The 21,022-nt window shown below is 50.2% G+C and overlaps 2 protein-coding genes across 3 annotated transcripts in view; both read left to right on the forward strand.

Moving 5' to 3' along the window:
- The window catches only part of rai1 (retinoic acid induced 1), a 48,491-nt gene that overhangs the window by 15,055 nt on the left and 12,414 nt on the right, over window positions 1–21,022 (forward strand). The window lies entirely within an intron of this gene.
- rps2 (ribosomal protein S2) overlaps window positions 12,905–21,022 on the forward strand; it is an 85,552-nt gene continuing 77,434 nt past the window's right edge. Inside the window, exon 1 of the mRNA XM_084037423.1 lies at window positions 12,905–12,908. The gene's annotated coding sequence lies outside the window, so the exon portion shown is untranslated. The remainder of the gene's footprint in view (window positions 12,909–21,022) is intronic.

Below are 21,022 nucleotides of genomic sequence, written 5' to 3' on the forward strand. Positions count from 1 at the left end.
AGCAAATTAACTTAAAGTGTGAACACCCCATCCACTATTGTTATTTGCACCGCTGCGAGCCGTAACTACAGCTATTAGCTCTCAAATGCTCCATCATCATGCTGTTCTATATTTAGTTTATACTATATACAAAGCTTTATTACCAATTACCACAAAATGTGGAACGCTGTGATCCCGCTATGGAGATGAATCACTATACTGTATGTTGCTGATAAGTTATCATGATGTTGAACACGTTGCCATGGGAACCGACATCATATCCTCCCCCAGCCTCAGCTGAGGTTTCATCCGGCTCCAAGGAGTCATGTGGTTCTTGTATCCGGACCAAAAACCAGCACGGCAAAGCTGATTCACTCCGCTTCACGCCAGCGCAGCAATTTAAAATCAACTACCTTTGATGGTTCATCAGATGGGGACGCGGAAAAAAAAAAGTATCGGCGAATGACGAGAGGGAAATTGAGGGTGAAGGGACTGAGACTGAGGGTGAGAGGTTCATGGCTTTGGTGCCGCTCCACTTGGCAAAAAGTGTCTCAATAGCTGCCGTCAGATCCAAGAAAAGATGTTAGACGGCCTGTCTGTCTGCCTGTCTGTCCTCTGTCTCCTTGTCCATCTTGCTGCCAGTTTATCTCTGCCTATTTGTCGGTCTTTCTAAAGCCTCACACATCTGTCTGCAGCAGGAAACGACTGTAAATTAAACATCTGAGCTTCTCCCTCTCTCTCCCTCCGTCCTTGGCTCTCATGCCTTTGCTCTGCGTCTCTCAACCTCCTCCCGTCTCATGCGCTCGCTCAGCCCTCCCCGGCTCGCCACCGCCGTATTTCTTCTTCCTCCTTTCATCTCCGTCCTTCCCCTCTCTTCTCACTAGGTAAGATAGAGAGAGAGAGAGAGCGAGAGAGAGAGAGAGGGTGAGGGATGGTGCGAGGAGGCGGAGGGCCGGGGGTGGGTGGAGATCATAGAGGAGATGAGGCCGTGTGGTGCGAATGGATAGACAGATGCATTGATAAGGGCTGCCGACTCCACCGCACGCTCGCTGCATATCCAATCTCCCCCCCCCCCCCCCCCACCTCCACCCCCGTCTCTCTCCCTCCGTCTCTCATCTCTCTTTTTCATTTCAGGACTAATGCTCCCGTAGCCTTCAAATGTCAGTTCAGTATGGCAACCTATTAGATGGTTAGCCCGAGTGGCTGACAGCTCTCTCTCTCCCTCTCTGTCTCTCTCTCTCGTCCCGTCTCACACACATTCAGGACAGAATGATTGTCGGAGGCTTTTTGCCGTCATTCAGAACAGGTAAGAGACAGGGAGACACCGAAGCATTGCAGCTTCATATCTACCCCTTAGAGAACAGCCCTCCACCTCACCAGCAGTGCATCTATACATTAACTCCAGTAGGCTACTGTATTTAAAGCTGCTTTCAATATTTGGATAGCAACATGACATTTTTTTTTTTTCCAGCTCGTTGTTTTGGTTTTTACAGCACGCGACATTGTTTTGGTTCACACTCAAAGCTTTGTTGCCAACTTTAAAAACCTGCTGCACCGCTACCTGCAAAACAGGAGACAGTCAGCGACTAGCTGGGGAACTGAGTGGAGCATTTAGAAGCTAACGAGTTGGTGGAGAGCAAAAATAGAGCTAAAAGAGTGCACATGTTGGACCTGACTTCAGAAACACAACATCTTCTGTTTAAATAAGCAACTGCTTGCTACCACATCAGTTTGCATATCAACTTCATAAGGTCAGTGTTGTGTTTACAGCTTTTATCTGCTGCCTCAGAGTAGGGCTGGGCTGATTAACGATGTCATCGTCCACTGGCCGACCGTCATTAACCACCGAGTGCAGCAGCATGATTTAAAAGATTAAATGCATCAACAGGTATCCAGTTATATCTAATAATAAAACACTGATGGGTCTGCATGCATACTGAGCTTTGAATGCTTTCATCATTTTTCACATCTCTCAACACTTATGTAATATTTTGAATGCAGAACTTCTGCTTGTAATGTAATGAAGTATTTACACATTTTGATGTATTGCTATTTTTACTTAAGTACTGATTTGAATACTTCCTGCACCACCGCACCCCGCTGGAAATAGTTCAAGCAAAGCAGAGATAGAGAGACAGGGGAAAATATATATATAAACAGAGAGAGACAGAGAGAACGGCATGAAACTGAGGATTAGGGGCTTAGTTAGCCTGCATGAAATCCCCTTTTCCTCTTGCGTCCTACAAAGGGAAGAAGGCAATTGTCCACATTATGAAAAAAGACGAAGAGAGGGAGGCTTGAAGGGGTGGGGGGGGGGGGGGGAGATGGATGGGGATTGTAGAAAAAATCTCACTGAATCCATCGTTGTTTTTTTATGTCTCCCTTGCACTGCTCTGCATGGCTGCCGCCCCACCTGTGACATCACATCTATCAGTACAGGAAGCAGTTTTTTTTTATTTCCTTGTTTGGCAAAGAGAGAGAGAGAGAGGTGGGGGGGGGGGGGGGGGGGGGGGGGGGGGGGACAGGGAGGGAGGGGGGGGGGGAGGGAGGGAAAGTGACATTGGCCTTGAAACCTGCTATTGTCTTGCCTCCAGGACAGCCAGCCAACCAGGCAGCTCAGTCAGAGAGAGAGAGAGAGAGTGAGACAGAGGGAGAGGGAGAGAGGGAGAGAGAGAGAGGGAGGGAGGGAGAGGGAGGCGGTTGCTATGGTTACTTCCCGGGAGATGCAAGCACACTTGTTTATCTGTTGGCCGAGGGAGCGTGCGTGGTGGGCCCTCTCGCTGAGCAGATGTGTGTGTTTGTGTATACCCGTGTGTGTGTGTGTGTGTGTGTGTGTGTGTGTGTGTGTGTGTGTGTGTGTGTGTGATGCACGTAAACGCACACACACATGTGTGTGTTTGTGTGTACCCATGTGTGTGTGTGTGTGTGTGATGCACGTAAACGCACACATGCAGACACAACAGTACACTCACAAACTGAACCTTCCACGCTCTTTGTAAACAAACCTCATGCACGCACACACACAACACACACACACACACACACACACACACACACACACACACACACACACACACACACACACACACACACACACACACACACCTGCTTAATAGAACTCCAGCTTACCTACTCGGTATTATTGAGCCAACAGGAGTGGACTGATGCAAGCTAATTGGCCTGGTGTGAGCTGAGCACCAGCTGAAGAGTGAAAGGGAACGGAAGGTAGAGACAGACAAAAGGGACAAGGGGGGGAGAGAGAGTGCTGGGTGATGGACAGAGGAGAGGGGGAGAGGAAATGAGAACAGAATGAGAAGAAGTTGGACAAAAAGAAGGCAGGGAGAATGAGATGTGACACAGAGGATGGGATATGGTGGAGGAAAGACAAGAGAGGAAATTAGATGGGAGAAAAAAAAATGGGGAGGGGAGGAGGAGGAGGTGAGGGAGACACAGGCAGAGGCTTGGATGAAGAGCAACGGCAGGGGGAGAATGGGAAAATGACAGCAATGGGAAGAAATAGAAGCATTGGAGAGAAAGTGAATGAGAAAACCACACTAGACAAGGAGAAGACGATGAAAAGGGACTATCAGAATAAGAGGGGGGGGGGAGAGGGGGGGGGGGGACGCCACGTGATGAGATGACTTGTGATGTGACGAAATGCGAAGCGACGAGTGCAAGCCGAGGCGTGCTGCCATGTCAGCAGAGAGCAGCCCCAGTCCTACAGAGCAAGACACTGCGGGCTCTGTAGTATGTCAAATGCCACAGACAAAGTCACACACACACACACACACACACACACACACACACACACACACACAGATGTCATCACACGCACACTCGTCAAAGGCAGAGAGGCACATGTTTATGAAATTACATGGGATTTTACAGGAAGCCGTAAAACGAAGTCGTACATATTCATGCCTACGTACAGGAAGGGACCCATGTGCACTCGGGCCCCCGTGGGCTCTGCGCGCCGGCGGCGCCGTCTCCGGGTTGACATGATGAAGTGAACACACACGAGGCGGCGTTGAGCTCAGCCATTACCTGAGACAGATAAGACCTCTAAGGCTTGTGCTGTCAGCTACACTCGCACGGAGACGACTCGTGTAAAGGTGTGCGCCTCTGCGTATGCGTGTCCCTATTTTTATCCTCCCCCCCCGTGCGAGGCGAGCGCCCGAGTCGCTCTCCTTAAAATAACAAGCAAGCCCTTTCCCTTAGGACAGCAGACAACCATCCTGCAAGCTGCCTGATCCTCGGCCACCCCAGTTCACTGCTCAATCCATCTCCCTCTTTCTCCTCTCCCTCTCTCTTACACTTCCGCTCCATGTCGTCACTCTCCATGAATCACACACACAGTCAGCGGCGGCCTAATAAGCAGGGTTTCTCTCCCCCGACTTCTCTTCTTTTCTCTCGCCGCGTTTTCCTTGTATAACACTGCTGCATTCACCCGTAACGATACGCCCGCAAACAGATGATCAGACGTGGAGATGGACTCACACATGCCACCTCCAGCTTAACGAGCTCTCCTCCAGCTACCTGGCCTAGAAAAGCCAGGGGTCAGCAGCCCAAAAAGCCCATCTATCTAGCAAGCTCTAATTTTTATCAGCTGCTGCTACTTCGGCAGCTGATCCCTCAGCTCGGCCTCCTCTAGCCGTGCAGGGGAGGCTGCGAGAGAATAGGCCTCAATCCGCTCAATTAATAGCTCTCTGTACGATGCTGAAACACATGCAGTGCCAAAACTGCAAAGAGTGGATGAATGAAAGCGGCAAATGGTTTTAAGGACTAAGCGGTGTCTAATTTGTCACTAAAATGGTTTTATTGCATATATAAATAAGGATTGTGAGCCCATTCTGTGGAGATATTGCTCAGAAGATGGAGTGAAGACTACAGTAGGGAAGGAAATCTCATTATACCCCTGGATGAACGTGGGTTCGTTTGATTGTGCGGGAGAGCAACGGCATGAATTCTTCATGTTCATATATATCATATTCCTTGACCTGTATGTTTCTGGATCCAGGAAGGTATGTGCATGCCCGTGTTTGAAGGTGTGTATAGCACTAAACCTGTGTGTGTATGTTTTTCACTCAGTACGGGAAGGTACGAGCCAGGCGAGGCCTGCAGGCTGCTGGGCTGTATGGAAATTAGGAGAGACACCGCTGAGAAGCAGGTGATGAAGGAGACAGGGGGAGGAGAGGGAAGAGGGAAGGGAAGGAAGGTAAAAGAGGAGAGCGGTGAGAGGGAGTTGGGTAATGAGAAGTCTAATGAGAAGGATGGAGAGCCCTGAATAGAGACGTCCCAGAGATGGAGAGGGGGAAAAAAAGGAGAGGGGTTATGAATGGACAGGAAAATGGGAAACAGCTGCCACTAGTGGTGGCTGTGGAAATGAATAATAGATGTAGAGGAAGAGGAAGAGGAGGGATGAGAGGAGATGAAAGGATAGCAGTGTGAACAACAGAGAGAAACGCTTTATTCTGAGGTGAAGGCAAAAAAGAAAAAAAAAAAGAGGTGAGTGGGAAAACATGGCTTCAATAAGATGAATGGACCACAGGAGACGGCGAGGATGTGAGAAATTGGAGGAGGAGGGCAGGTGGAGCGTCAACTATTAAAACGATGTGAGGATGAGAGGCCTGGGCGGAGTGGTCACAGGCATTCAATGAGAGGAAAGACGGAGAGAAAAACAGCACACTGGGGACGCCGAGCTAAAGACGGAGCAATTTAGCCAAAACAGAGAGACGAGAGAGATGTGGGGGAGAGAGAGAGAGCGTGAGCAAAGAGATAAAAAAAAATGAAAAGGGATGAGAGGAGGAGGGCGAGGAGGAGGAGGGGGGGGAGGCTAACAGACTGATACAGAGAGGGGAGCGACGGAGACGATGATGGGAGGAGGAGGGTGGCGCTGGCAGTGGCAGGACACGGGTGCAGGCGTGGAGACTGTGGCATGCAGCTCAAGTTGGCATGGACTCTATCACTCACTCTCAGGCCTGGGCACGGGGCCCTCGGTGGCAGAGACACACACACGGAGAGAGAGAGAGAGGGGGAGGGAGGGAGGGAGGGAGGGAGGGAGATGTACGCTCACAAGCAGATCAAACACAAGGACATTCGCTTTTTTCCTCTAAGTCTCTCTTTTACACACTCACGCGGCAGACAGGGAGAAAAACATGGAGCTCAAACGCAGCCCGACGCACACACTCAATTAGTCTCGGCCGCACACACACACACACACACACACACACACACACACACACACACACACACACACACACACACACACACACACACACACACACACACACACACACACACACACACGCATGGAGGAAAAAAAAGGACGGATGGACGAGCGTGTGCATGAAGGTGTGTGCATGTGTGTGTGTCTAATTGTGCCAGTGCTGCCAGAGCGGAATGAGGGATGGTGTCTCAGAGCCGCTGCCGCCGCTAATAGCCACTGACTGGAGGTGACAAGCTCGCTCTCTCCCTCTCCCGCTCTCTCTCCCCTTCCTCTTGTTTTCCATCCAATCAGCAGTCAGCACATCTGTCCTTCCCTCTTTTCCTCAACCCAATTTCAGCTCATCCTCCTCTCCCCCCTTTGTTTCTCCCGTTTCCCCTTCTCCCTCTCATATCTCTCCTTTGCCCTTTTTACCCTCACACCCGCCCGACCCTCCTCCTCCTCCTCCTTCCACCTCCTGCTTTCATCTCCTCTGCTTACCCCCTGCCACCTTTCATCACTTCTCTCCCCCCCCCCTCTCATGTCCTCTCCACCCGGTCCTGATGATACACAAGAGATGGCTCATGCATGAGTGATCGCATAAGCGGGTGTGCACACGCAGACACGCGCATATACATGCAAAGACTGTTGTCAGCAAGTGAACGTGTGTGTGTGTGTGTGTGTGTGTGTGTGTGTGTGTGTGTGTGTGTGTGTGTGTGTGTGTGTGTGCCATGTATCCAATCATGTGTGTGCATGCATGTGTGCGGCTGCACATGCAGGTAGGAAAGTTATTATTTCTGCAATCATTTCAGGCCCGGACGGAAAGATCAAACAAAGACTAGAGGACGAACACACACACACGCACACACACACACACACAAACAGACACACACACATCTACGTCTGTTCTCCTCCAATCTCTCGCTGCCTTTTCACATCTCTGGCTTCTGCAGTTGCCTCACGTCTGGACTCCGTCCATGGAGACACGAGGGAGAGCACGGCTCTGTTTTCTATCTGCACCAGGTTATTAGACATATGCAATTAGCGAGCTCGGCCAGGATAAATATCCCTGTTTATGCGTCTGTGTGCGTGTTGTGTGTGTGTGTGTGTGTGTGTGTGTGTGTGTGTGTTTGTTTCGGCGTTTAGGGGGGTTGGGGTATTTGCGTGCAATCAGGGCCAGATTGTATGGGATGCATCTGGGTTAGCCTGATGTGGCGACAAGGAGGGGGGGGGGGGGCTGTTCATATTATAGAGGTCTGTGTGTGTGTGTGTGTGTGTGTGTGTGTGTGTGTGTGTGTGTGTGTGTTTTCTCATCTGAACTGGTCGATATAGTTCTGAACGGTACGTGTGAATCATTTCTAAACTGTGTTTATCTGTGTTTGATGTGTGTGTGTGTGTGTGTGTGTGTGTGTGTGTGTGTGTGTGTGTGTGTGTGTGTGTGTGTGTGTGTGTGTGTGTGTGTGTGTGTGTGGTCATCTTCCACCAGTGTCGAGGTCCTTGAGCCATGTGGCTGCGTCGGGAAGTGTTATTGCATCTTCTGTGTGTGTGTGTGTGTGTGTGTGTGTGTGTGTGTGTGTGTGTGTGTGTGTGTGTGTGCATGGGTGAGGGGGAGGGGCCTGCTGAGTGCCGTCCTTCCTAGAGGGAATGAAATGAGGCGGGGGGGGGGGGGGGGGGGGGGGGGGTCCTTACTTTACAGCCAATCAGTTTTGCTCTGCTGAGGCAACCATCCATCGCCACCACGGCAACAACAACACCACGGTAACACAGAGCCAGGCTGCTGCAGGGGATAGATGAGCCATGTGTACAAGCTCCTTTGTTTTATTTATCTTTGTTTTCTCTCCGTTTTCTCCTGATGTTTCCTCCTCTCATTTGGCCCGACGCTGAATCCGTACTTTTATCAGTTATCTGTTCTCTTTTACGTTCTCTGCTCTCCCCCCGTCTCCCCCGTCTCTCTCTCCCTCTCAGATATTTCACGTTAATGGGGCCTTCGCGGGGGCTCTCTAAGGTGTGACCTAAAAGGGCAAGAACAGAATTGAAAGAGAGAGGGTGAGAGAGAAAGAGAGAGGGAGGTTGCAGCCGCAGTTTTCCTCCTGAAAGGGCTCCTTTTTCATTTCTTTTCATCAGCCGCCGCCTGCCTGCATATCTCGCCTCTCCTCCTCTTTTTCCTCCCGCACACAAATCCCCTTTCTCTTTAGCTCATATGTATGCAAATAAGGCATCCTATGCAAATGAGACAGGTAGGGGACTCGCAACGGAGAGAGACAAGGAATGGGCGAGGATAGGAGGAGGACAGGATGAAAGGAGGGGGCAGTAGAGGATGGGAGGAGGGGGGGGAAGAGGAAGTGATGCAGGCGGTTCACAGCAGGTTACAATCTGTCATCGAGAATTTAGCCCGCCACCATTTCATTGCATTAACGAAATATTATATAAACCCTAAAAGGTGTTTAATATAGCATTTTGAGCCTTAACATCTGACTCAGGGTAGTGCATTCATGACTCCCTGTCACATGCTGTCATCACGTCCTGATAAACAACCGCTATGATCGGTGGCCTCTGTCTCCTGCCAACAGCGTTTTTAAAAAAAAATGATGTCCATATTTCCCACAAATCCTATCGCTTCCCGACACAAAGAAGACGTGGCAACTTATCCCACCTCCCCCTCCTTCCATATGCATTTGTTTTCTCTTTCGTTTCACTGAAAAAGGATAAACATCTTGGAAGGCATTTTTTTCCCAATCGGCCTTTCTCTCCTTCCACCATCTGCCGCGGCGAGAAATTCTGAAAGCCACAGCTCCACTTTAGCTGGAAGAAGCGCAGCTCTCGGTTTTCATGGCGTAAAGCAGTCCAGCACTTTTTTTTCCCAACCCTGTTGCACACATTGGAAACGGCGACCGATCTTCTCAGCGGCGTGTTTATCACCAGCATACTAATGTCTCAAAATTAGTGTTGGAATAAATGTTAATATGCTAGACACCTGGCCGTCAAACCGACTGGTATTAGAGCAGCTTCGCTTTAGGCGTCTAGGTCACAGGAATGGATATACATTAGGAGGAGGTCCGCGGTGTGTGTTGCCAAGGAAACAAGGATGGCTTGGCACTAATTGGCTACAGGTTGGTAGCTTTGTGCTGGGTGCAGCAGATAAGCTAAGTCGTAATGATAGATGGAGCGTTAGCGTAATTGGCTCCTCGGTAAACATTCTCCACGTCAAATCACCACCTATCCTGTTACCTGCCCAGCCATCAGAGGGGATACCGGCGTCAACCACTGACTTCCTGTGTGTGTGTGTGTGTGTGTGTGTGTGTGTGTGTGTGTGTGTGTGTGTGTGTGTGTGTTTCCCCGGGAAGCAGCAACGGCATTATTTGCTCATCATGCTTAACTGGCTGTGCGTGTGTGTGACTTGAATGTGTGTGTATGCAGATGCATGGCAAGCAGTCTTGCGGTATTATCCCCCCATCGGAAATGTGTGTGTGTGTGTGTGTGTGTGTGTGTGTGTGTGTGTGTGTGTGTGCGTGTGCGTGCGTGTGCGTGTGTGTTGACGGGTGGCTGGCGCATTTGTGTTCAGATGGGAGCGAAGCAGCAGCACACAGACGTCACTGCATCCACTGACCGAGCTGCCTTGTGACACAGTGTCAACCCTTCAGTCTCCCCCACACACACACACACACACACACACACACACACACACACACACACACACACACACACACACACACACACACACACACACACACACACACACACACACACACACACACATATAGCTCCTTATGAGCTTAATCCTAAAGATTTAGGCTACTTAAGCGAACGCATGCCTTTGATGGATCACAGTGGTGCCAATGTGACACGACATCATTAGAAGAGCACATATCTGCCGTCTGACAGGCCAACGAGTGTTAATGGGTCCATGTGGGCCGCAGGAACACGAGGGCCGCAGGGGTGACGCATTTTTGTAGGCCAACATCAGAAGTTAATCGCACTGGTTGATAAAAAGAAGATGTGATTTTTCCATTTCGATCTTGGATTATTCCAGAAAACAACCTCTGTGAAGATGATCTACTATTTTCACCAAAAACACATAAAAAAAAACAAATGGAAAAGAAGCTAATTCGATTCCAGCACTCTCTATGCAGGTCTTATAAGGTCTTATATTCCGTTTGTTCCCTTTTCTGTACTTTAGGTCTCATTCGTCCCGTATCCATCACCCCCCTCCCCTCCCTTCTTCCCATCCAGCAGCATCCTTTCACACCCTCTGACTCAGTCAGCCTCTCTCGGTCCCAGCGCCCCTTCTGCCTGCAAGAGGGATGAAGTCATGCACCGCAGGCGTAGTGCAGATTCCTCCCCAGCTCGCCCTCCCTGTGCCCGCCACTCAGTCACAAGCATATGGGCACATGGTTGTGCCAACGCCCCTCCCAGAACACCTGACTCCGTCTAGTCACGCATGGCGGGCAGTGCGCACACACACACACACACACACACACACAGACACACGGCAACAGACGGGGCCAGACGCACACACTGAAACACGCTCACCGCCAACCTTGCGTGACGGGCATATCCTTGATTGTCCCCTGATGTTCCCCACTGCGAACCTCGCCACCGACTGCGGGTCATATGCACCGTGAAGACACCCTTCACTGTAGCGCCAGCGGTCCTTAGGGTGACTGCGCCGGATGGATTTACTTCCGTCTTTTGTTCTGGCTTGTGACTTAACGGCACAGATGACAGAGTGTGGCACTAACGCTCCGAGTTTAGAGGTTTTAATTCCCCATCGGAAACCAGCCGGGCTAAAAATATGTACGCTCACTGTTATCGTTAAGTAGTCGAGATAAAAGTGCTCACCACATAGCGTATGCTCAGCTCCCTGGTCCTGCATTAGCGTTGCAGTATTTACTCAATAATTTCATCCAGGGATGCATGGAGCAGCAGGAGCAGCAGTTAATCTACAAAATGGGACCTCTATGATGGCTAATTCAGTTGATGTCCTTCACCACTCGCCACCTGTGTGTGGATTAAAGGAAATGTTTGGCATTAAAACCCCATAACGCTGCTCGGAACAGCAAGAGGTAGGAGGCCTTGCAATTCTGCAGTTATCATGTCATTCCACGGCAACACATATTTCACGCATGGCTACAATTTTTTTAAACAAAATCTGGTTTTCGTGTCAGATAAAGAAAAGCAAAGACAAATATCCGCAATTTGTCAGATTTATGTTAGCCATTAATGGAGGAGAATTAAACGTGTGTTTCCTCAACCGGGAAAATCACTTTCATTATTGTTCTCTCTTACATGTACTGAACGCAACAGGCGCATTCCCCGAGAAGCAATTCTGGGAAGCAGTGAAAACGGAATGGTGGTGATACATTATTCCGTAAAAGAATACAAAAAGGCCCGTGTGCATTTAAATCACGCAAACTGCAAACTCCAAAGAGCTGTAGACAGCATGTAAAGTTCCAGGCTGGAAACTCATTGGTTATATGCAGAATTTTAATACATTCCACTGGATTAATTTCATCTTCCTCCCCACTGATGACGAGTACGTGAGCTGTGGTCGCTGGTCGATGTGATGTTCGGGGGGAGATTCGGGATTTAGTACCAAAATGCACACAACCTCAGTGTCGGGATGGGAACGGGGCAGGTAGGAAAATGGGAGGTAATTATCATTAGTGCTTTGTGATTAACCAAGTGACACCCACACACACACACTGCGTGATGCCCTCTGCTATGTGGCACAAAATGGCGGTGTGTATGTCCTAGCAAGAGGTCTGTAAGAGAGAGAGATGGGAACGAGGCCAGGCAGAGGATGACGCTTGGACGGCATCAACTTTTTGTGCATACTGTGTGTGTGTGTGTGTGTGATAACATTCAGGTGTGAGAGGGAACGCCGACCGGCCGAGAGAGCGAAGGCCTCGGCCGACTGCTCCCGTTTTACAGCCGCGGCGCCTCGTTTACACACACACACACACACACACACACACACACACACACAGATGCAGGCGTAAACACGGAGGACGGGGAGAGAGGAAACAGAGGGAGAGAGAGATTTTTATCTCCTGCAGGTGTAGCGTGACCTTCACTCCAACTCTCCTTCCCTTCATCCCCCCCCCCCCCCTCCCTCCATATCCCTGTTCAGCGCTCACTTGCGTGGCAGGTAATTTGCGCGCTATTGGAGATTAAAGTTTAATTAGTGAGCGAGGAGTCATTTGGGTTTTTGTTGAGTGGAATAAGGCAGCAGCGTGAACGTGTGTGTGTGTGTGTGTGTGTGTGTGTGTGTCTCCGGCTCGCTCGCTCACCCCAACACATCAAGGCTCATCACCAAGAGAGAAAGCAGGAGTGGGAGTAGAGGATCCAATTCCTCCTTTCATCAACGAAAGAACAAAGGATGGAGTTTTTCCCCCTCTCTCTCTCCTCTCCATCTCCTCCTACTCCTGTCTATTTCTCTCTCTCTTTCTCTTTTCTTCTCCTCCTTCTAACCCCCCCACCCCCCAAGCTCCTGGGCTCAGTTTTGGCAGAGCTCCACAGCCATATTCACACTTCCCCCTGTCCCTCGCGACACACACACACACACACACACACACACACCTCCATACACTGCACCACATGCAGGAAAAAAGAACCCCCAAAAAGACAACCCAACGTCGCCTCCCTTCTTCTACCTGTGACAAGTGACCGATACATCTGTCACCTGAGGTGAGAGGTGCATCACCTGAGACATCATAGCAACAATCACGTCTTCTCCTCTTTTTTTTCCCCCATCATCCCCTCCGACACAGTCTGCTGGTCACTCCCTCAATCTGTTTCCCCTTCATCCAATCTGTCTTTCCCTCCTGTAAAGTGTTATAACTCTGCTTTGTTTTGTTTTGTTTTATTACTCCTCTCTCGGTCTTAATCATGTGGACATCAAAACGTGCCATATGGTCTCGCACACACCGACGCGGATTGGACGCGCGCGCGCACACACATCCTGGCGTCTCGAGAGCCGCGTTCGCTAATGACGAGGGAGTCTGCATCACCAGCGCCGCTGTTATTCCACCGGCTCAAGACACTAACGCAAATCAATAGGCAGCACGGCCCCGCGATAACGATCTCCGTTTCTCCTCTCCTCCCTTCATCTCTCCATTCGCCTTACCGCTGCGCCCGTGCCCTCCTCCCTCTCCTCCATCCTCCCTCACATCTGCCTTGATCTTGCAGCTTCAATCTATCTCTCCCTCCCACTCTTCCTCTCCCTGTCTCCGTGCCCTCGATCTCACATCCTCTCCTCTTCTTTCTCTGCATCTCCCCTTCTCGCTCCCTGTCTTTCTCTCCCTCGGCTCCCTTGATCTCGCAGCATCTCTCTCCCTCGCTTTTTTTTTTTTTTTGCCTCTCGTCGCCTCTCGAGCTCCGCGCGCCCTTCTTCACACACTTCCCCCCTTTTTTTTCTCCTTCCACCCTCTCATATTCCTCCCCCTTCCCGTCACTCCACTCTCACCTATCCCATCAATCTCCACACATCTCTCCCTCTCCCTCTCTCTCACGCCATTTCTTCCGCTTCCCCTCCATTCGGCCCTATCGGATCAGATGTCTCCGTCTTCTCGCCATCCTCCTCCTCCTCCTCCTCCTCTCATTTCAGCTATCTGCCATCAGTGTATCTGTGGCTAGCCTCCTCTTAGTGTCGGTCTGTCTGCGTCTGCAGATGGAGTAAAGTATTCCCCAGTCTGGCTCTCAGGTAACAGAGGAGAGGGGGGGGCATCAAGGACACCTTCTGGGAAGATGCTTGGAGGCTCAAACACCCGCACACAGGTCTTTTTAACGACCCAGGAGAGTGAATGCTATCATATAGATGACGTCACATGCATACGCACCTGAAAGCTCCGTCTTTCACTTTGTTGAAAACACATGTGAGGCAATGAGTCTCTGCATGACGTGAAAGGCACAGGTGCAGGCAAGGTGTCCGACACACAACCAACACGGTCAGCAGCAGCACATACGAGCACACGCGCACACACGCGCGCGCACACGCTTGTTCAACTGTGACGTACCCGTTTCGAGGACGTCATCATCTCCGATGTCCGTCGCTTATAAACGTCCAAAAAGAGGCTCCTTGTAACTCCAGAACTCGCCTGAGAATCATCGCGTTTTTAAGTTTTCTTCCGCATCAAAGTAATCACGTGACAGCTGTCTGTCCACCCGCGCGCACAACGCAAACAGGACACGCTAATAGTTAATTCGGCATACTTTTAATGGCGCAAAAGTAGGACATTGAGAAGTTGTAGCCCGACTACTGAAACCGACTGCATGGCACCATTATACTTCCTGTTTACATCCCCCCCCCCCCCAAAGCATTATGGGAACTCCTGCACCTTTTCTTTAATAGCACGATTGCAGGCCAGTTATTTCTCTCTCTCTTAGATCGCATTGCACTTATCTCAGGAGAATGTAAGTGAATACTGCAGTGAGCACATAAAACCAGACCTCAGAGAGCTGTTTAAACTTTAAGTACATATTTGTGTGTCTGCATGTGTGTGTGTGCCAGAGTGAGATAACCACACAATGTCCACATAGCTTCTTCAAAATGCATGTAAAATGCTTATGTGAACAAGTCAGAGACATGAGTCAACCAGTGAATGCATAAGCTATGAAATCTGCTTCTTCTGTACCTTAAAAGTAAAACATATATTTTTTTACCGTTTTTTTTTTGCATAATATTGAGGCACTAATACTTATTTATTGACAAACACGCTGCAGATGCTGTGGGTTCGATGTGCTGGACCAACAAGATGCATGTCCTCACTAACCTAAGACAAGGTCACACACACACACACACACATGCAGACACACACACACACACACACACACACACACACACACACACACACACACATGCAGACACACACAGCACTGCCAGCAGCGGCACACATACAGGGCAGGGAAAGGGTACGAAAAGATAGAGGACAATGGAGGACGGGGTACAACTTAAAGGACACAGAGAGGAGAGCAGAGAGAAAGAGGTAGGGTTTTAAGTGTGTGTGTGTGTGTGTGTGTCTGTGTGTGTGTGTGTCGGAGAGGGAGCGACAGCAGGAGTGACACGGCATCATCAATTAGATGAACCGAAGTGGCACAAAGAGGGAGCAGGTGCAAATCAGTAAGTGTGTGTGTGTGTGTGTGTGTTAGTGAGCGAGTGAATTCGTGCACACGTGTGCGTATACTCGTGTAAATGAGTGGAGGGATGGAATACATGGGAGTGGAACACACGGCGAGGCCCCAACAGGGATGTCACACCGAAAACCCGCTCCAACACCTCTCCCCCTGCTTCGGTGCAGCGCTCCACCCCATTACCTGCAAAGGGCAGGTGTGTGTGTGTGTGTGTGTGTGTGTGTGTGTGTGTGTGTGTGGCAGGAAGATGTGCTTTGCTGGACCAAACTAAAATGGGTCACTGCGAGATTTTTTTAACCTCAAAACGCAGCACCTCAATTGCTGCTGTCCTCCTCCACATCCGCTTTTTTGAAATAAGTTTAGAACAAGCAGTCCGGTTGGATTTTAGAACTTAACTAGACACACACACACACACACACACACACACACACACACACTCCTGAACGCTGCGCTTTTGTCTTCCTCTCTAGTCTCATCTTCCTCCCGCATCGTTTCTTTCTTGGTCTCCCTCGCTGGAGGATTCTGATGGAATACCAAGTAGCTCTGCGGCCCACTTTACAGGACCCCGACTCCTGTGTGTGTGTGTGTGTGTGTGTGTGTGTGTGTGTGCGTGTGAGAGAGAGAGAGAGAGAGAGAGAGAGAGAGAGATGGATAAAGAGAGAACTGGGGGGGGGGGGTGTAAGCATGGGTGAGGTTATCAATACTATGAGAACGTGAACCCACAGAGCATCTCTTTCTCACTCTTTGTTCTTCTTCTCCTGTCTGTACGTCTCACTCCCTCTGCGCTCTGGAAGGTTAGCTGGAGTACACCGATGCCCTCACACACACACACACACACACACACACACGCACACACACGCGCACACACACTGCGGGGGCGTTGCAGGCAGTCAAGCATGATCACGAAGGCTCTCATCAAGCACGTTCCCGCTAAATGCTCGCACGTATGAGCGCATATTCACAAACGCTTGCACAAGCTGAAAAATGATTCATGTTTGCAGTCACCTACCTACACAGAGACACCGGCTCACACACACACACGCACACACACACACACACACACACACACACACACACACACACACACGCACACACACACACACACACACAGCGGGGTAATGAGCAATCAGCTTTCTTTCTCTTTTTTTCCCCTGATTCTTGTCACATGCCCAGGTATCCACGACAACCTTTGCTTGAAACAAACAGAACCTATGTGATGTGTACGTGTGCTTGATTGCCTCTCGCTCGTCCCCTCTCTCTTCCTCCATCCCCACCCGTCTCATCGCTCCGTTACCATGTAAACAAAGCCAGGTTTAGTCCTTCAAAGGGCAACGCTCGGCAGCTGCCCGCTGGAGGTGACCGCGCTGAAAGAGGGAGAGACAGAAAGGGAAGATGTAGAAAGGGAGATAAAGCCGAGTTGTGCGGAGGAGCAGAACAAGCGAGGGATGAATGGTTCGGGGTCAAGGCTAGAAAGCTGGAGAAGAGAGAAAGATATTCGGAGGAATAAGGTCTACAGAATTTGTCCTTTCACAGCCCACATGCTCATATTTCGCCCATTGTTGAGTGGGAAAGTGATTCAATGTTATGCCCTAGAACGCATATCAAGTTATGTAGATGGAGCGGACTTAAATCAAAGCTCGCCTTTCTAAAACAGCGTACAGCGGCGACTTCGTGCAGCTGGTTTGAGTTTGGATCGTGTATCACTGAGCAGATGCTCGTCTCTCTCTTTCTCTTTTTCTGTGATCAATATGTAGTTCTGAGAGATGCAGTGATGGGGGGGGGGGGGGGAGAAAACCTCCTCACAGGCCTTGTCAAAACAATACGCGGGCCTACGGCGGGGCTTTTCCGGGTGGCGACGTTCAAGTGCGTTTCCTTCTCAGAATGCTATTAACGTCGAGTGACGGTCGTCATTGGCAACGCACATGAGTTACGCAATAAGTCACAGCAAAATCATGCACCTCCAAACCGTCATTAAGACAACCTTCGTTTCAGATCTCATTCAACGACTTCGGTTTTGCTTCGATTTCACACGACTCCCCGGGCTTGCTCGTGTGATTTCTTCATGCCACATGCATACGCAAAGGTTTTCCACTCGACTGCATGGCTCTGCCGTTGCCATGGTGACTGTAGACCCCCGTTTTTTTGTTGTTGTTGTTGTTTTTGTTGTTTTCTGTGGCGTAACACATCCCAGTGTGAGGTTTGCTTCGCTCGGAAAGGTCATTGGACCCCCCCCCCTGTCTCTCAAATTAAGAAAGGCAAGAGAAAGATATGGATACACACATTAATTAATTTATTATAATTTTTTTCACACCAGAGACAAAGAGAGCAAACAGTGAGGATGTTGTTTCACAGTATAGAGGGATAACGTTGCCTCAGCATCCTGCTTTCAGAGACAAATAGGAATTCTGAACCTAAAACCACGAAGCAGACAACTGGAGTGCCTCTCTCCCTCACAGAGGCATGCATCTGCCTCTCCCTCTCTCTGACCTTTATTTATTCTTTCATGCTGAAGCTGCAGCGTGTGTGTGTGTGTGTGTGTGTGTGTGTGTGTGTGTGTGTGTGTGCGTCTGTCTCTGTGCAGTCAAGTCTTCCCTCGTCTCTTCTTCCAGGTTTATACATCTGAACAGCGTCTGCATAGGGTGTGTGGTCGGTGCCTGTGAATGTCGATGAGTCATACTAAACCCCGGAGATGAGACGGTTACACCTCACACACACACACACACGCACACACACGGAGAGAGGTACCCTGCATTACATTAAGTGGTCTCACGCACAGAACCAAAATGGTCTCCCAGATCGACCAGGGTAAGGCTCATTTTCCTCCGTTTTAGATGCTATTGAGCCGTTTCAGCCTCAAAGTTCAATCAGCGTTTATAAAAAAAAACCTTAACCGAGGGGAGACGGATGACTTGAAACAGAAACGTGTGAATTTCTGTTGAAATCCTTTTGGCAATATTGTTTGTTTGTTATTTCTGCGATGACAGCGGATTCAAATATGTAATCAGACTGCTTACATCATTAATGAAAAGCTTTTGCACACACCACTAGGTTGCTGTTCCGGTCGAGTTTATTCGCCGCCCGTCCGGCAGCCTCGAAGCGTCATCTCTCCATCTGTCTGTCTGTCTGTCTGTCTGTCTGTCTGTCTGTCTGTGAGTGTCGACGGCCGGTCTCCGCCCCCCCTCTATGTCTCTTCCTATAATCGATGTGACTGGCTGCCGGTGACCCCCCGTGACCTCCAACTGTGTGTCATGACAACGGGACACTGACAAATGTCAGAGCAGATATTGGCTTCTTCCATCTCCTAAGCCTCTCCCTTGGGGAGGAACCCACCCACATGGCCTTCGCCAGATACTGCAGAGGAGGAGACGAGGGAGACGGAGGGGAGACGTGTGTCTGTCTGTCCATCTTTCTGTCCGCCTTCCCAGCGTGCCGAACCCGCCGTTACCACGGGGGCACAATGTCCATGCAGGCAGATTTGAGCAGGGGGAACGGTAGTCGGAGGCGTCTGAGTGCCGTCTGTGCCTTGTTGAAGTGTGTGTCTGTAATTAGGAAGGGGATAGCAGCGTGCTGATTGGGAGCAGCGGCAGGGTGGGTAGCTGTGTTATTTTGGAGCGTGCTGTGTTAAACAGGGTGTTAAAGGCAGATGTGTTAGACATGAGTGTGTGTGTGTGCTGAGGTGGGGGGGAGGAGGGGAGGCGTGGAGAGTGGCGTGTTTGGGTTATTTTCGAGTGCGTTGTCGGGTTGTCGAGGAGCATGTGAGCTGAGCTTTGGTGTGCGTGGTGCTGGGGCGCGTTGTGATGATTTCGGAGGTGGTGGTGAAGTGCTGCTGTTTTGTGAACTGAGTGTGAGTGCGCGCGCGTGTGTGTGTGTGTGTGTGTGTGTGTGTGCGTTCTCCCAGGCCGCTCCACCTCCCCAGCAAACTGCCTCTGCATGCATAATTAACCAGGATGACTGGGGAGGTAAATACGTACACAGGGAGACGTTCCATCCTTCCACTGTATGCCTCCATTTATGTGTGTGTGTGTGTCTGTGTGTGTGTGTGTGTGTGTGTGTGTGTGTGTGTGTGTGTGTGTGTGTGTGTGTGTGTGTGTGTGTGTGTGTGTGCATTTGCATGTGTGTTTTTGTTTGTGTCAGATAGACAGAGAGCAAGAAAAAAGATTTGAAGCGAAAGTGCTTCAGAGCCAGAGTTGATGGAACGAGAGAGCTGTCTCTTTCTGTGTGTGTGTGTGTGTGTGTGTGTGTGTGTGTGTGTGTGTGTGTGTGTGTGCGTGTGTGTGTGTGTGTGCGCGTGGAGAAAGAAGATAAATCCCATCTCAAGCTGCCTCTGAAGATGATGCGATGAAAGAGAGGGAGAGAGGATAAAAAAAGAATGAAGGGGGGACTGTAACCAGTCGCAGCTCTGCGCATTATGAACCATCCAGCGGAACAATCAGATTCACCCTCCTCTCCTCCCTCACCCTGCCCTCCCTCCCTCCCTCACCCTCCTTTCCTCCTGCCCTTCCGTTCCTGACAACATTATACTCGCGGACGGACACATTCTAATGCCGGAGATGTGGAAAAAAGCTCCTCCTGGTTGTTTCTCAGGGAAACACACGAAGCACACCAACATTCAAACTCTGATGTCACTCTGAGGTTTACAAATCTGCAATAGCGGCGAAGCGGGGTTATGAAGAAAGCTGCCTTGATGAGATTTGAAGTGGGCAGAGCCCGACGCAATCAATCACGCGTCTCGCGGCTCATGTTTGTCTGTGGTGGCGGAGAAGCATTTGGCTAATTATGGAGCCCGCTGCATTGTGGGCTCGCTCACAATCTACCATTTTGCATGCCGTCCCTGTGCGCGCGTGGCGATCGCTGCGGCTCAGATTTCCCAGGAGCCCCGGTCGTAAAGCCCACTCACTAAATCACCTATCCTCCTGTGTCCTCTAGACCCCCTTCTCCTCATCCTCCTCTTCAAACTTATCATTCTATCAATGCACATCTTGCAGCCACCCCTCCCCAACACCACTCTCGGCCTCTCCCCCAGCCTCAAATGACTCTCTCTCCCTCCCTCCCTCCCTCTCTCTCTCCTCCCATAAGACCCCCAGCGCCTTGTTGTCTTTTTTCCCCCTCCCGTTCTCCTCGCCAGTCACGGCACGGGGCCAGAGGAGGAGATCTGAGAGTGGGAAAGAGAGGAGAGGAGGTTGAAAAAAACAGAGAGATCAGAGAAAGGTACCCTCTCGACAGAGGTAACATTGTGTTATCAAAAATAAACACACACATACTAGAAAACAACAACAGACAATCCATGTGGGTGTCTTACTCTGTGTGTGTGCGAACTCGTGTGTGTGTGTGTGTGTGTGTGTGTGTGTGTGTGTGTGTGTGTGTACTATGTGCACACAAAGGACAGACGTTGAGCGATATGAGTGTTTGCTTCTTCATCCCTCCCTCTCTGTGCTCAAGCAGCAGGAAAATCAATGCTACCTAATAAACAGACAGACAGACAGACAAACAGACAGACAGGCGGACGGACAGGCAGACAGACAGATCAACAGTTCAAGAGACGGGATTCGGCAAACTCAGCATGTATCCACCGTCCCCTCTCTCCTCTCTGACCCCTACTGAGGCAGGGAGCAGCGCAACATGACGCGGTGCATCCACAAATACGGCAGCCGGGGCGGCTCCACAATGCCGGGGCTCTCTCAGGAAGATGGAAGTGGAAGGAGGAGGCGCGGC

This window comes from Eutrigla gurnardus (assembly GCF_963514095.1).
Source record: "Eutrigla gurnardus genome assembly, chromosome: 20".
NCBI classification, from domain to species: Eukaryota; Metazoa; Chordata; class Actinopteri; order Perciformes; family Triglidae; genus Eutrigla; species Eutrigla gurnardus.